The 13335-nt window shown below is 34.6% G+C and overlaps 1 pseudogene; it reads left to right on the forward strand.

Moving 5' to 3' along the window:
* Window positions 1-395: 395 nt before the first annotated feature.
* LOC132271447 (uncharacterized) lies at window positions 396-12315 on the forward strand (annotated as a pseudogene).
* The last annotated feature ends 1020 nt before the right edge of the window (window positions 12316-13335 follow it).

Consider the following 13335-nt stretch of genomic DNA (forward strand, 5'->3'; position numbering starts at 1 on the left):
TATTTTTAAATAATAGAAGTAAAAGGAAAAAAAATAATAACATTAGTACAAAAACAAAAAAGAGAAAGGAATGAATAGTTTCATCTTTCATCTGATTCAATTGGTTGATTAAAAAAAAAAGAAAAAGAAAAGAGAAATAATATTAAGTATTTTTTACTCAAGAAATAATAACATTATTATAAAGATAGAAAGAGAAAGGAATGAATAACATACTAATTATATTTTTTTATTTTTATACTAGAGTCATTATTACAATTGCGAGAAAATGAAGGACCAATTATTCTATTTTATAAGCGATAAAGGCATTTTGAAATATACTTATTATAAAAAATATTAAAAAAACACATAGTTATTACACTTATTATTTCTTTCCTTTCGGTCCACTTTGATAAGGGTTAGAAAATGCAAATGGCATTCCTTTCCTATCCTCACATTTTTATGAAACAAACAGACCCTTCATTGGCAACATTTCTCTCTTTCTTAAATTCTCTCTATGTACAGAGCAAATCAATGGCGATCAAGTCCTTCATTTACAACCCTGTCCAAACCCACCACACTAGCATCGTTCTTCGATCAGCAATCGCGTCGAGACTCATCCTCATAACCCTAATCATCCTATGGAGGTCTCTCTTTAGCCCCTACGACACCTCCGCATCCATAAACCCTAATTGCCTATTTTCCAACACCACCACCAACCACCCCATTCGCCTCCCTCACATCGCCTCCTCAATCGAGGACAGTATCGTATGGGACAGTGTGTACTTCGTACGCATCGCGCAATGTGGATATGAATACGAACAGTCCTACGCGTTCTTGCCTCTTCTTCCCATTTGCATTTCTTTGTTGTCTCGAACAGGTTGGTTAATTCACTTCTTTTAGCTATCAAGACTTAATATTTTGTTGTTAATTTGGTATTAATTGGTGGGTTTTGTAAAAAATTATGATTTTTGTTCCAGTTTTTGAGCCATTGATTCCACTTATTGGACATAGAGCTGTGCTGGGATTATCTGGCTATGTACTCAATAACACTGCGTTTGTTTTTGCTGCTCTTTGTCTTTACAGGTAAGTGTCTTGATAATTGTTTTCATATATATGTTTGTGTTTATGTATACACATGAACTTTGTTGGGAGCTCTGTAAAATTAAAGACTGAGTTATTGTTTCACTCAATAGTGAAGTAGAATGGCTTACGATGCAATAATACTGCAAATTTAGGAGAAAATTCAGATACGGGGACCCTATGATGAATGCATAAAGTATTTAACTCAACAAAGGCTTACTATTATGTTAGACCTTGTTTAACGATAAATTTTTTTGAAAGGTTGTTTAACAATAATTTGATTGCAATCTAAAATCAATTAAATATTATCAAGGCTGAAAATTTCATGAGGTAACTACTTGTTTTATAAATATGTATAGCAAAATCATAAACTCATGGAGGATATACTTTTACATGTTCATGTATATGTGTGTTTGTTTATGGTGGTGGAGCCACCTTATGCCCAGTGGGGGCAGCTGCTCCTAGTCATTTTTTTTTTTTTTTTTTTTTTTATAAATTTTATATTCATATATTACTATAAATATAAAGTTGCTTCCATATATATATATATATATCAATATTACTTATCAAAATATATATATATATATATATATTTTAGTTCCCTCGAAAGGAATGTGATATCACACTTCATTTTATTTTCTCATAAAATAAATGACACAATTACCTCTTAAAAGTGGAGCTTAACAACAGTATCTACGAGAGTAGTTTTGAAGGACAATTGTTTCTTTCTAAAATGTAGTAGTGCAAGAGTACTTTTGTGGAGTGAGAATATCATTTCCCCATCATAATTTTTAAAGAATTTTAGTTTATTTTACTTTGTTCTAAATCAGCTCCCACTAGAATAAATTCCTAGTTCCTCCATGTATATATGTTCACATGCTTGGAATTTCTAACTTCTTGTTTCTGACTCTCTCTCTTTTACAGGCTATCGCTTATTATTTTGAAGGACCCAGATTCAGCCTTGCGAGCATCAATTTTATTTTGCTTCAATCCAGCTTCAATATTCTACTCATCAATGTATTCTTTACACCTCTCTCATTGCATTTTTGTTGAATTGAAAAATGGTAATACTGAATATGAAATTCTTTTTTGAATATGCAGATATTCTGAGAGTCTGTATTCCCTGTTATCTATTGGAGGATTATATTATCTAATGTCTGGTAAAATTAATTTTGCAACTCTTTTGCTTGCTCTCTCTGGATCTGCAAGGTCAAATGGGGTGCTTAATGCGGGATATATTTGTTTTCAGACTATGCATCAGGCTTATGATGCTATCTTCCTCCGAAAGCATGCTTTTGTAAGTTTTTATTTTATTCAGCTAACAACGTTTTAATTACAAACTTACTTATCAAAAAAATGTTTTAATTACAAGCTTACAATTTAGTATACTATGTGTTTAACTGGAAACTATCCATTTCGAAGCCAAAGAAGTGTTGCTATTCATCTCAGCAATAATCTGCAAATGCTTAATCTCATTTCTAAAAACCTAGAGTGTGGCCTGCACAATATGCATGGAGGTTGAGATGTACATGATGGTTATGATATGGAACTGAATCTGGCCACTTACAAACTGAGAGTTCCACGTGGTTGGTATCCAGTAGCATCCCCTCTTCCCTTAGTTTGCCTTTTACTCCCATTAAATGTATAAGTTGGGGCAATTGATGTTATCTGAGATACTTTACCATTTTACATTAGAAATCATTATATATATTTTTTACAAGTAGAAATCATTATTTTTGCTTTATTGAAAGAAATCACTTTCCCTGCTTGATAATTTATTCTACATCTACATTCACATGGAACTAGTATACTCGATTTTGAGGAGGCATTTAAAATTCGAGGAAGCGATATTATTTCCAATAAGTAAGATGCATGCAATCAGATGGCGAGAAGATGGGGATTTTGCGGGGATATAGAGATATGTATGTATTTTGGCACAAACTAATTATTGATACTTTTGAGAATTTAGATGTGATTGTTTCCTATCTAATACTCCCTCCGTCCCAATTCAGTTGTCCATCCTTCCTTTTTGGATTGTCCCAAAGTACTTGTCCACTTGAAAAGTTTTTTTTTTTTGATAAGTAAAAATAATATAAGAAAAGGCGTTCAAAAGGGGAACATGTCCCAATTACAAGAGTGGGACCAGGACTAAGGCCCCAACGAATCCAAGAAAGTAATTAAATCATCCGAAGAAGAACAAAAACTTCTCTTCACAAAATTGAAAAGAGAGCGAAGAATGTAAAGTTTGATCATTGCCGTAGGCGACTCTTTCCCTTCGAACATTCTGCAATTTCTCTCCTTCCAGATGCACCACCATACACAATGAGGTACAATTCTTCAGAAATCGCGGACATCTCTTCTCACCCGACATCCTCTCCAAACATGAATTAATTCCTTAGTAGATTGTGGCATAACCCAACACATGCCAAACAACCCAACAATAAGATTCCAACAATCGGTCGCTAGAGGGCAATGCAAAAGGAGGTGATCAACGGACTCTTCAGTATCCTTGCATAGACAACACCGATAAACAATATAATTACCCCTTTTTCTCAAGTTATCAACTGTCAAAATCTTTCCCCTCATAGCAGTCCAAACAAAGAAAGCCACTCTAGTTGGAGCCATAGACCGCCAAATGGTTTTCCATGGGAATTCTCGATTAACAAAATTAGACAAACATAAGAACAATGATCTAACTTCAAAACGACCGTGGGAAGAAGGAACCCAAATCAAAACATCATTATCTCTACCAAAGCCCTCCTGCCGATACAAGAGATCCAGAAAAACACATACCTCGTCCATCTCCCAGTCCTGAAGAGAGCGCCGAAAATGCACATCCCACGTAATCCCACTGCTATCAAGCCGATAACAATCAACTACGTAGGCGTGTTTATCAACAGCAATACTGAATAATCTAGGAAATGTACGAGAAAGTGGCTGATCCCCACACCAAAGATCATCCCAAAACAGAATACGACGACCATCACGGAGTTAATATCTAATATGGGTAGAAAAAGCATCCCATCCCTTCCGAATAGCTTTCCACATCCCGACTCCTCCCGCGAGGGTAACTGGACGCGTAGACCAACCTCCAGCCTTGTCCCCAAACCGACAAGATACTAGCCTGCGCCATGGATGATGTCTTTCCCTCCCATATCTCCATAACCATTTACTTAAGAGAGCTTGATTGAAAGGAACTAAACGTCTTATTCCAAGTCCACCCAATTTCACAGGCTTACAAACATCCTCCCATTTGACAAGGTGGTACTTGAATTCATTGCCCTTTCCTCCCCATAGGAAATCCCGTTGAATTTTTTCAATCCTATCTGCAACGGAACAAGGAATTTGGAACATAGAAAGCAAATAAGTGGGAAGGCTCGATAATGTGCTTTTGATAGGAGTAACTTTACCCCCCTTTGACAAGTATTGCTTCTTCCAACCTGCCAATCTCTTCGCATACCTATCAATCACGAAATCCCAACTCCCCACTAACCTTGCAGAAACCCCTAGGGGTAAGCCCAAATAAGGAATAGGGAAAGAACTCATTAGCAAAGAGTAAATGAGAAATCTCCATCTAATGGTCTAAATCTCTGCCCACCCTGAAACCTTTTATAAAACCAAGGTCTTCTGCCCTGCGCATAAGTTTGCTTAAGCCCTCCATAACAGCAAGAAAAAAGGAAAGATTACAAAGGGTCACCTTGTCTTATACCCCGAGAGCAACCAAAGAAACTAGCGGGAGAACCATTCACAAGAACTGAAAACTTGATAGACGAAAGACAAGTCTCAATCCACTTCCTCCATTTACTTCCAAACCCCATTCTTTGTAACAAATAGAGTAGGAAATTCCAATTCACATGATCATATGCTTTCTCAATATCAAGTTTGCATAAAACTCCAGGAATACCACTCCGCAATCTGGAATCTACACATTCGCCAGCAATAAGAACTGAATCAAGAATTTGCCTACCGCCAACAAAGGCATTCTGGGAATCCGAGATGATCACATTTCATATCTTTCCCTAAAATACCCTGGAAGTTTTAAAAAATTTCAAACTTGATTATATATATATATATATATATTCAAACTTAAAAGGAAAACTTAGTAATTCTACTCCCCAAAAGGCACATCTAATATGGGACAGAGGAAGTAGTAATAATTAATTACATGTAGTAAGTTATACATGATAGTATATTATAGTAATTGTAGAAGAATCTTGTTGAAAAACAAAAGATTGAAGAGAGTATATAACATGGTTTGGCTACTGCAGCCTACATCCGCGGCACACAAAGCCCAAAGGGCTACATTTCTTTCATTTTATTCTCTCTTAATTTTGTTTACAATGATCACTTCTATTTATAGTTGAAAGAATACAAACATGTGATAAATATGAAAATTATATTGATAGAAAGATTTTTTAAAATCAATCTTGTGAATCACTCCAATTAATATTCTATCAAAGGCTTAATCACTCCTATCAATATTCAATCAAGGGCTAAAATAGCTCTTATAACGAAGGATGCAGTCCTTGTTTGAACGCTTTTTATACAATCTTTACTTATCAAAAAAAAAAAAAAAAACTCCTATAATTACATTCTCCAATAAATCTATTAGGAGGCTAGAGCCCATTGATAGAAGATAATTAATTGAATACTACAAGTTTTTAGAATTTTTATTTTCTTAAGCGATGTAAAATTCACACTCAACTTTTCTACCCTTACAAATCACTTTTTTCTTTCTTTATTTATTTTTTAAATAAATGAAATGATATTACTACCCTCAAAAGTGGAGTGTGGGAATACTTTTGTGATTACTGTGCTATGTGAGAGTGTTTTCAAGGCTAATTATATCATTTTTTTTTTTTTAAAGTACATGGAATGCAAATATACAAAAGTGAAGTGTGAAAATCATTTCCCCTTATTTTCTTAAAAAAAAGTTGTGAATATTTAGTCTTTTTATGTAAATTAAGTGCCATTGCTTGGCGCACTGGTAAATGCTCGGGCTATCAAGTGTGAGAACGTGTATCCAAATCCTAATAGCAATCAGGTTGTTCAAAATGCAAATAATGCCAAAGGTTTCGTTGTCTCTCTTTCCCAGCACGTTCAATTAATGGGACCATTCTAGGTATAACCGTCTCACTCTTAGTCTTTTTGTGTAAATTAGACTGAAGCCACTCTTTAGTCTTTAGTGCCAGATACAAACTCTAATTATGATAGACAGCTAGGGATGCAAAGTTACTGTGATCTCAATCACATGATCTCTATTCCTCTTCAATTTATTCGTTCTTTCTTTTTCTTTTTATTCGACTTTGTTTTATTGTCCTGTTAGACAAGGAAAATATGTCAAATTATTAGGGAGATTGGACAGATCCATCATACACAGTAATTGCATAATAGGTATATAAGTACTGAACTTTCTGAAGTAAATTGTATTATTCAATTCACTTATATGAAAGAAACTGTATTGTTCGATTGTACTGGGCACTGGATCAACAATATGGGTTTGCTACATGAATCCCCTTTTATTTTATGCTCTCTTTAGTGCCATATTATTGGTTAAACCTCTTATAAAAAAAAAAAAAAAATTATTGGTTAAACCTGCCATTGGTCAACATGTCCTTTTGCTCTTTAACCAACATCCTTATCATTATTCTCCTCACCCTTGAGAACCTTTCCACCTAACCATATCACTCTTCAGTTGTGCATACATTGGTATAACTAATATAAACTAACTTTTCTTGTGTTGTCCTATTGCTTCCTTTTCCTTCTCTAAAATGCATTTGATTTCTTCCTCAACAATTTTCATTTCAGCATCGAACATGTTACTTGAATGAACTACTAGCTGGTTTTGTAGCTACCTTACGACTTTGGTCTTGAATTCAGAGTTATATGCTGACCATAAAAATATTCTGGTGGCACTTATCCGCTTCGTCCATCTTCTTCTTTCTTATGGAATACCAAGTCTGGAGACAAAACATTTACTCCTTGTCTCTCTCTCTGTCTGGTTCTATTAGAACTACATCTATATATCCAGTCTTAGTCAAAATCATCTTAAAACTTCTACAATTTGAAGAATATTTTGCAATGTCAAGTTTTCACCATTGCCAACGCATGCATCCTTTAAAATTTTAGATATGGTATTCTTCTTCTTCTTCTTCTTATTAATTTCCTTTGGCAGTTGGCAGTTGGCAGTCAAGGTTCTTACTGCTGGAGCTTTGCGTTGTCTGTGTATTTTTGTTCCGTTTATTGCTTTTCAAGCATATGGATACTACAATATGTGTCTTGGACATTTTCCAGATGAACTGAGGGCTTGGTGCAAGGCAAGACTTCCTTTACTATACAACTATATTCAAAGTCATTATTGGTATGTTATTGGTAATTCTTTTATTAGTTAATTTCCTTTTTCAATCCGTTTCTATTATAAATACTGTGTTCTGATAGAGATATGATATTGTATTAGCAAATGTTCGTTCAATCTCAAGGTGGTTTAGACTAGTAGGAGATTGTGACGTCTGATATCCCGTGAATAATTTCTCTGGGTCTACATTCGAGTATTACTTGCTTTGTTGACCTTGTTGAGTTTTTTTTATTAACTTTCACTGTTCATGGATGGAAAAGGGAACTAGATTCATGTACAAATCATGTTTTCTTCTAGTAGTTAGATTGTTTTATAAAAAATGAAAGTGTAGAAGATGTGGATTTGTTTTTCAAATATTGATAGTCTCTTTTTATTTCAGGGGAGTGGGTTTATTGAGATATTTCCAACTAAAAACAGTTGCCAAATTTCCTGCTCGCATCTCCCATACTGTCTTTAGCGCTTTGCTCAATCATCCATTATGTGAAGTTGCAGCCTGAAATTTTTTTCTCACTTGGTTTCCTAGCTTCTCCTGAGGATAAAACCTCTTCTGCTGTGCTTATTTCTTCGGGGGTGGATGCAAGATCAAACAGCACTTACTTTTCGAGAAAACTTTCTTCCAAAATACACAGAGGTATGAATTTTGAACACAAATTGTCTTTTCACTTACCTGTTGATACTTATACACCCTGTTTGTCTGGAAGGCAAAAATATAATGTTGTACTGAAGCGCTTGGTGGGTAACCAATCATCACACTCTTCATTGATCAAACCACTTAGTTCATCATTTTTGCATGGATTTAATTCTTCACATTGCAAGTGGCTGAGCTGTAAAGAATAATTTGGGCACTGGTTGAACTAGATTATTTTTATCCTGTACTTTTCAGTTTGTCATTTATTCCTTATAGTAGCGCATGTACCATGATGCTATCATGAATAACATTTTCATGTTGGAAGTATCCAAGTCTGCTGCCCATTATTTTATCACCTACTATAATGTTTCCTTTATTCTCTCCAGTGCAATCATTTCAATTTTTTTGATTTGAGATTACATACAAGAATACCATCTAAGAAATTGATTTTGTGGAAACATCAATTGATAGATATGAAAGTCACATTGAATTTGCTTAACTGGCAGATTCCCTGTGCAATGTTGCTTCCAAGTTGTATCAGTTAGAAATCTTCTCTTCTGGTTTGATAGAAGATACTTGGGGATACTTTTATTTTCAGCGATATATCTAATTTCAGGTTTGGGAGAAAATTTGATGGGTATGTAGGATCATGGCCTTTTTGTTTGATTTGGTATTTTATAAAGAGGTGAGTTTTTTAAATTTTGGAACAATTCGGAGGGTCTATGTTGAAGTGGTTGATAGGTATCGACATAACATTATGTGTTTTTCCCCATACACCTAACCTATGTGATTTTTATTTCAGTCGAGTGCATGAGTTAGCTAGTGCCTATCCTTTCCTTTTTGTTTATAGTTTATTAGAGATGATAGGCAACACTAGGAAGTACAAAGTGTAAAACACCAATTAGTTGCCAAGAAAAACTTGGAATCTTATGACTGACTTTCTGATCGTATACCACCCTTCCCCTATCGACTCCCCCAAGCCAAATCTGTTATAATATTCCAAGTTTTCATTTATTTTAGGGTAAAATGCAATAAACCCCCCCTGATTTATTGTCATTTTGCAACAAACCCCCTTGAACTACAACACCCCCCCACCCAAAACTATTAATTTGTTACAAGAAATCCCCTAAACTATTGATATGTTGCATTCTGGTAGGTGACTTGGTCGGAAATATTAAAAGATTAGTTTACCCTTAATTAAAACTACTTAGTTTTGAGAGTTATACCCCTAATTGATGACGTGGCAGTTGATAATTTCATAACTCAGTCAAAATGACAACAACGCCAACCTTAATCTTCAAAAAAAAAAAAAAACTTACTTTTGGGAAAAGGATAACAGGCTTGTACACCCAAGCACAGCCTTATGCCCTCTGTCACTGTTCATCTTCTTCCATACACATGGTATTAGGGTGTGGATGGGGTGTTTAAAAGGTGTTTGGGTTTAATAGTTACAATAAGGGGCATTAGTGTCTTTTCAAGTTCACAAGGGTATTATGGTCATTAAAATTATAGCGTATGTCATGTGACCGTCACGTAGTCACTGTTCCGGCAAGATCTGACCGGAACAATAATGGATGGGGCTATCTGCAATAAAATGCATAGTTCAGGGGGTTAGTTGCAACTTTAGTAGTTCAAGGGGTTAGTTGCTGATTCCTCGATAGTTCAGGGTTTTTTTTTTTTTTTCTGTACCCTTTATTTTATTCCAAGTTTTCAATATTTTTTTATTTATTATCTTGGAAATCAAATTAAGGACAAGAAAAAAAAAAACTGAAAACTATCCTCAAAGATGGAAGAAAAGGAAAAAGAAATGAAAACTAAGGAATCATAAGTTTTCTCTTTGATTCATACGCAAGGTTTGGGAATTGGAAGGCTTAGTTATTCAATGAAATGTCTTTAGGAAAGCTATGCCTTGGCATGATAAACTTTAGAGGAGGGTAGGGATCACAATATTTGGGGATTGTAGGGATGACTGGACTTCTTTTCTGGAGCGGTGAACACTCCTTATGGAGCATTGTTTAAATGGAGAAAGCACAAGGCAAGGTGGAAAACATGAGGCACTGGATCATAAGCTTTTTAAGTTTTGAATTTTATATTTTTAAACATATATTAATATATCAAAAAATAGTAAAAGCAGGGTAAAATAGCACATAAAAAGTAAGCTCCAGAAAAGATATATCACGTGTAAATGTACTCGAAGATATTTAGGGCATTTTAGGTCTACTAAAATGGTTGATGAGATGATATGTTATCTCACATAAGTGATAAACAAAAACCACATAACATGATATATAACTAATAACTACCCATAAAAGAAGTGATTGTGATACACAAAAACTATAACTTGTCCTCAACGGTTCATTACTTAAATTCAGAAAGACCTTTTTATAAAATTTACATAACAAGTTAACAACCTAACAAACTTAGCAATAAGATCACTCTAAATCTTCCTTGTCTATATTGGCATCTTCCATCAACATATCTAGGAGAGGTTTGTTCCACCTTATAATCCCTCCACTTCCTGTAACTCCTCATCTTCTAGGATAGGGGATCATTCTAGCTTCCTTGCTATTGGCTTTACTTAATAAGTAGGGTTAAAACTTAAGGTTAGGAGGCAAATAAAAAATTAGTTTGGAGTCTGTAATTACTCCAGTTCCTCAATTAACAAGGATAATACTAGGTAATGACCCTTAAAAGTCTGTTATTACGCTTCTCTTTTAGTCAAGTGTTGCTCCGTAACAAACTAGAACATTCAATCATTGGTGGTCAAGCCTATTCCTCCTTTTTGTATCAAAATATAGATCTACCAATAACATAAAAAGATAATATATAAACATTACACATTGTTTACACATGCACATTAACACTCCTTTTAAAGAATTGGAGGACATAAGTAACTTATAACTGATACCATTACTGCCTAAAAGGTACTCCTGCTCCCTCGCAACAAGTAATACTACAAGTGAGACTGAGCACTCATAGGAAACTCGATCAACTCTTGTCTTATCTTACCCTTAAGCACATCCACTAATCAGCTGAAAAAATGAAAAGAGCACATCCACTGATCAGCTTTGTGCAGAAAAGGGGTGCCTGATCCCTTCCCATTTTGCAACTTAGTTCCCAAATGTAGATGTTTATATTAGCAAATAATGCACTTCTCTGGATGGAGTTGTTTTGTAATTTATGGTCTTTACATTGTGACCAGGATCAATGTCACGTGTTTTTCAATTATTCTTATTTCCTAGTTATTTGTATTTAGGACCAAAGACATGGAAGGACTTTGGTTTTGCTGATCTTTTAAAAAAATGTGATGTCATCCAACATCCCCAACTACATTTCTAGCAGGGTCATTCCCCCGTGAGGGTGCACTCCCTTGCGAGGATCAGGGCTCGCTGGACCCTGGTGGTCACGAACACTAACTCCAAGTTTAAGCTGTTCATATTTTGAAATGCATAATTCTTCCATTTTGTTTGGCTGCAACATACACAGAACAATCTCATTTGATTATTTGATTTGTAGCAGAAGATCAAGTTCTTAGACGGCGTAAAAAATTGACCAAAGGAGTGGATCCTATTACTTCTCCATTAGAAAATAATTCGTCATATAAGCCCAAGCACTCATCAATTCTTCTTCTTCCATTTGTTCTGCACTTGGGATTCATGGCAGCCACGGCATTTTTTGTCATGCATGTGCAGGTCAGACTTTCAGTTCACCATATATTATGTTATGTAAAGCAGTTTGTGTGTAAAATTTGAATGGACTTCCTTAAATTGAAGTTCGAGTTCATTGAAATACACTAGTTTATGACACCAGATGGATTTGACAGGTTTCGACTCGTTTCTTATCAGCCAGCCCTCCTCTCTATTGGTACACGTCATACTTGGTGGTATCTCCTTGCAATGGCTAGAGATGGGGACATCTGATTTGGGCATATTGTGCAGCCTACATCCTTATAGGCAGTTTGCTCTTCTCAAACTTCTATCCTTTTACCTGAGATGCCTTGTTAATATCTCTTTTCTATTTTGCCAGAAGTTGCTTGTTAAATTCTTCACTCCGGTCCCTAGCAGCGGTTTTCAAAACTTACTTCTCCGTGCTGTTGGTGTTAGGAAACGTGCAAGTTTTTAAAAACTTTTGAGGGATTTGCAATCATGGATCTTGATTCATCACATAGAGACAAGTTTTATGCAAAGACAAATAAAAAATGATGTATAATTCAATAAACAGATTGAATAATTACATCAAAAGTCTGAGTAAACCTTTTAATCTTTCCTCTAAAGTGAATGTTCTCATTTATTGTAAATTCCTTTAGCAAGATCCTTTCTCCTTCTGCTTAATTATAATATTCCCTTTAGGAATCACCAATATGCCTTGATGAATGACCTTGGAATCTATGCTTGTGGTAACCTCCTTTAGAAGAGAAAACAAACCCTAAAATATAGAGAGAGAAAGTGTATTCCTTTTTATTGTTCTTAAAGTCACACCTAAAATATCCATGGACCCATGTATATATAGGCAAAATAAAAAATAAGAATAAGGAAACAATAAATCATTCTCCATCTCTAAATCAACTTTCTCAATTCTAACAGAACTTCAATATCAACTTGGGCTATTGGTGAGAATCCTTTTGGGTTTACTATTTTCTTGGTTCCTATAAATTAATAATTGGTCCAGTCCATTAAACCATAGACCCAATTCAATTAATTTATAAATTAATTTCTACTCTATTAAAAGAAATTAATTGCACTCTAATTAAATAGTAAATAACCTCTAAGTCAATGTTGCACTTTGACCCCTCTATGCTTAATTATTTATCGGATAATTAAAGCCATCAATCCGACAACATAATTAATATAATTATTTTGTTACCTTTGATTATTTCCGGCTCGATCACAATAAAATATTTATTTGACAAAAATAATAATTTACTAAATAAATATATATAGAAAACATTTGTCTAAAACATAGGAAGGCCTTTGAATTTAATTTGTGATCAACCATAATCAAAACAAAATAAATACAAATAGCACTGATGCAAATATTGAGAATATAGATCTCTAACTATTAATTACATAACTACCCAAAGTGTCGATCTAAGGATCCCGAGGTATCCGCCGAACAAATCAAAGTAATTATTAATTAATAAAAGAGTCTATACTTCTCTTATGTTTGAGAGTCAAAAGCCATGACTGTGATAGAGAGCAATTGCATACGACAGCTCTCGCAATATACCTCAATCTATCGTGGATTCGGTTCAAGTCTTAACTAATTAAATGTCTATCTATAATTACCGACTTTG

The sequence above is a fragment of the Cornus florida genome, unplaced genomic scaffold (genome assembly GCF_030987335.1).
Source record: "Cornus florida cultivar Cherokee Brave unplaced genomic scaffold, ASM3098733v1 CherokeeBrave_3.0.0_Hap2_Chr08, whole genome shotgun sequence".
NCBI lineage: Eukaryota > Viridiplantae > Streptophyta > Magnoliopsida > Cornales > Cornaceae > Cornus > Cornus florida.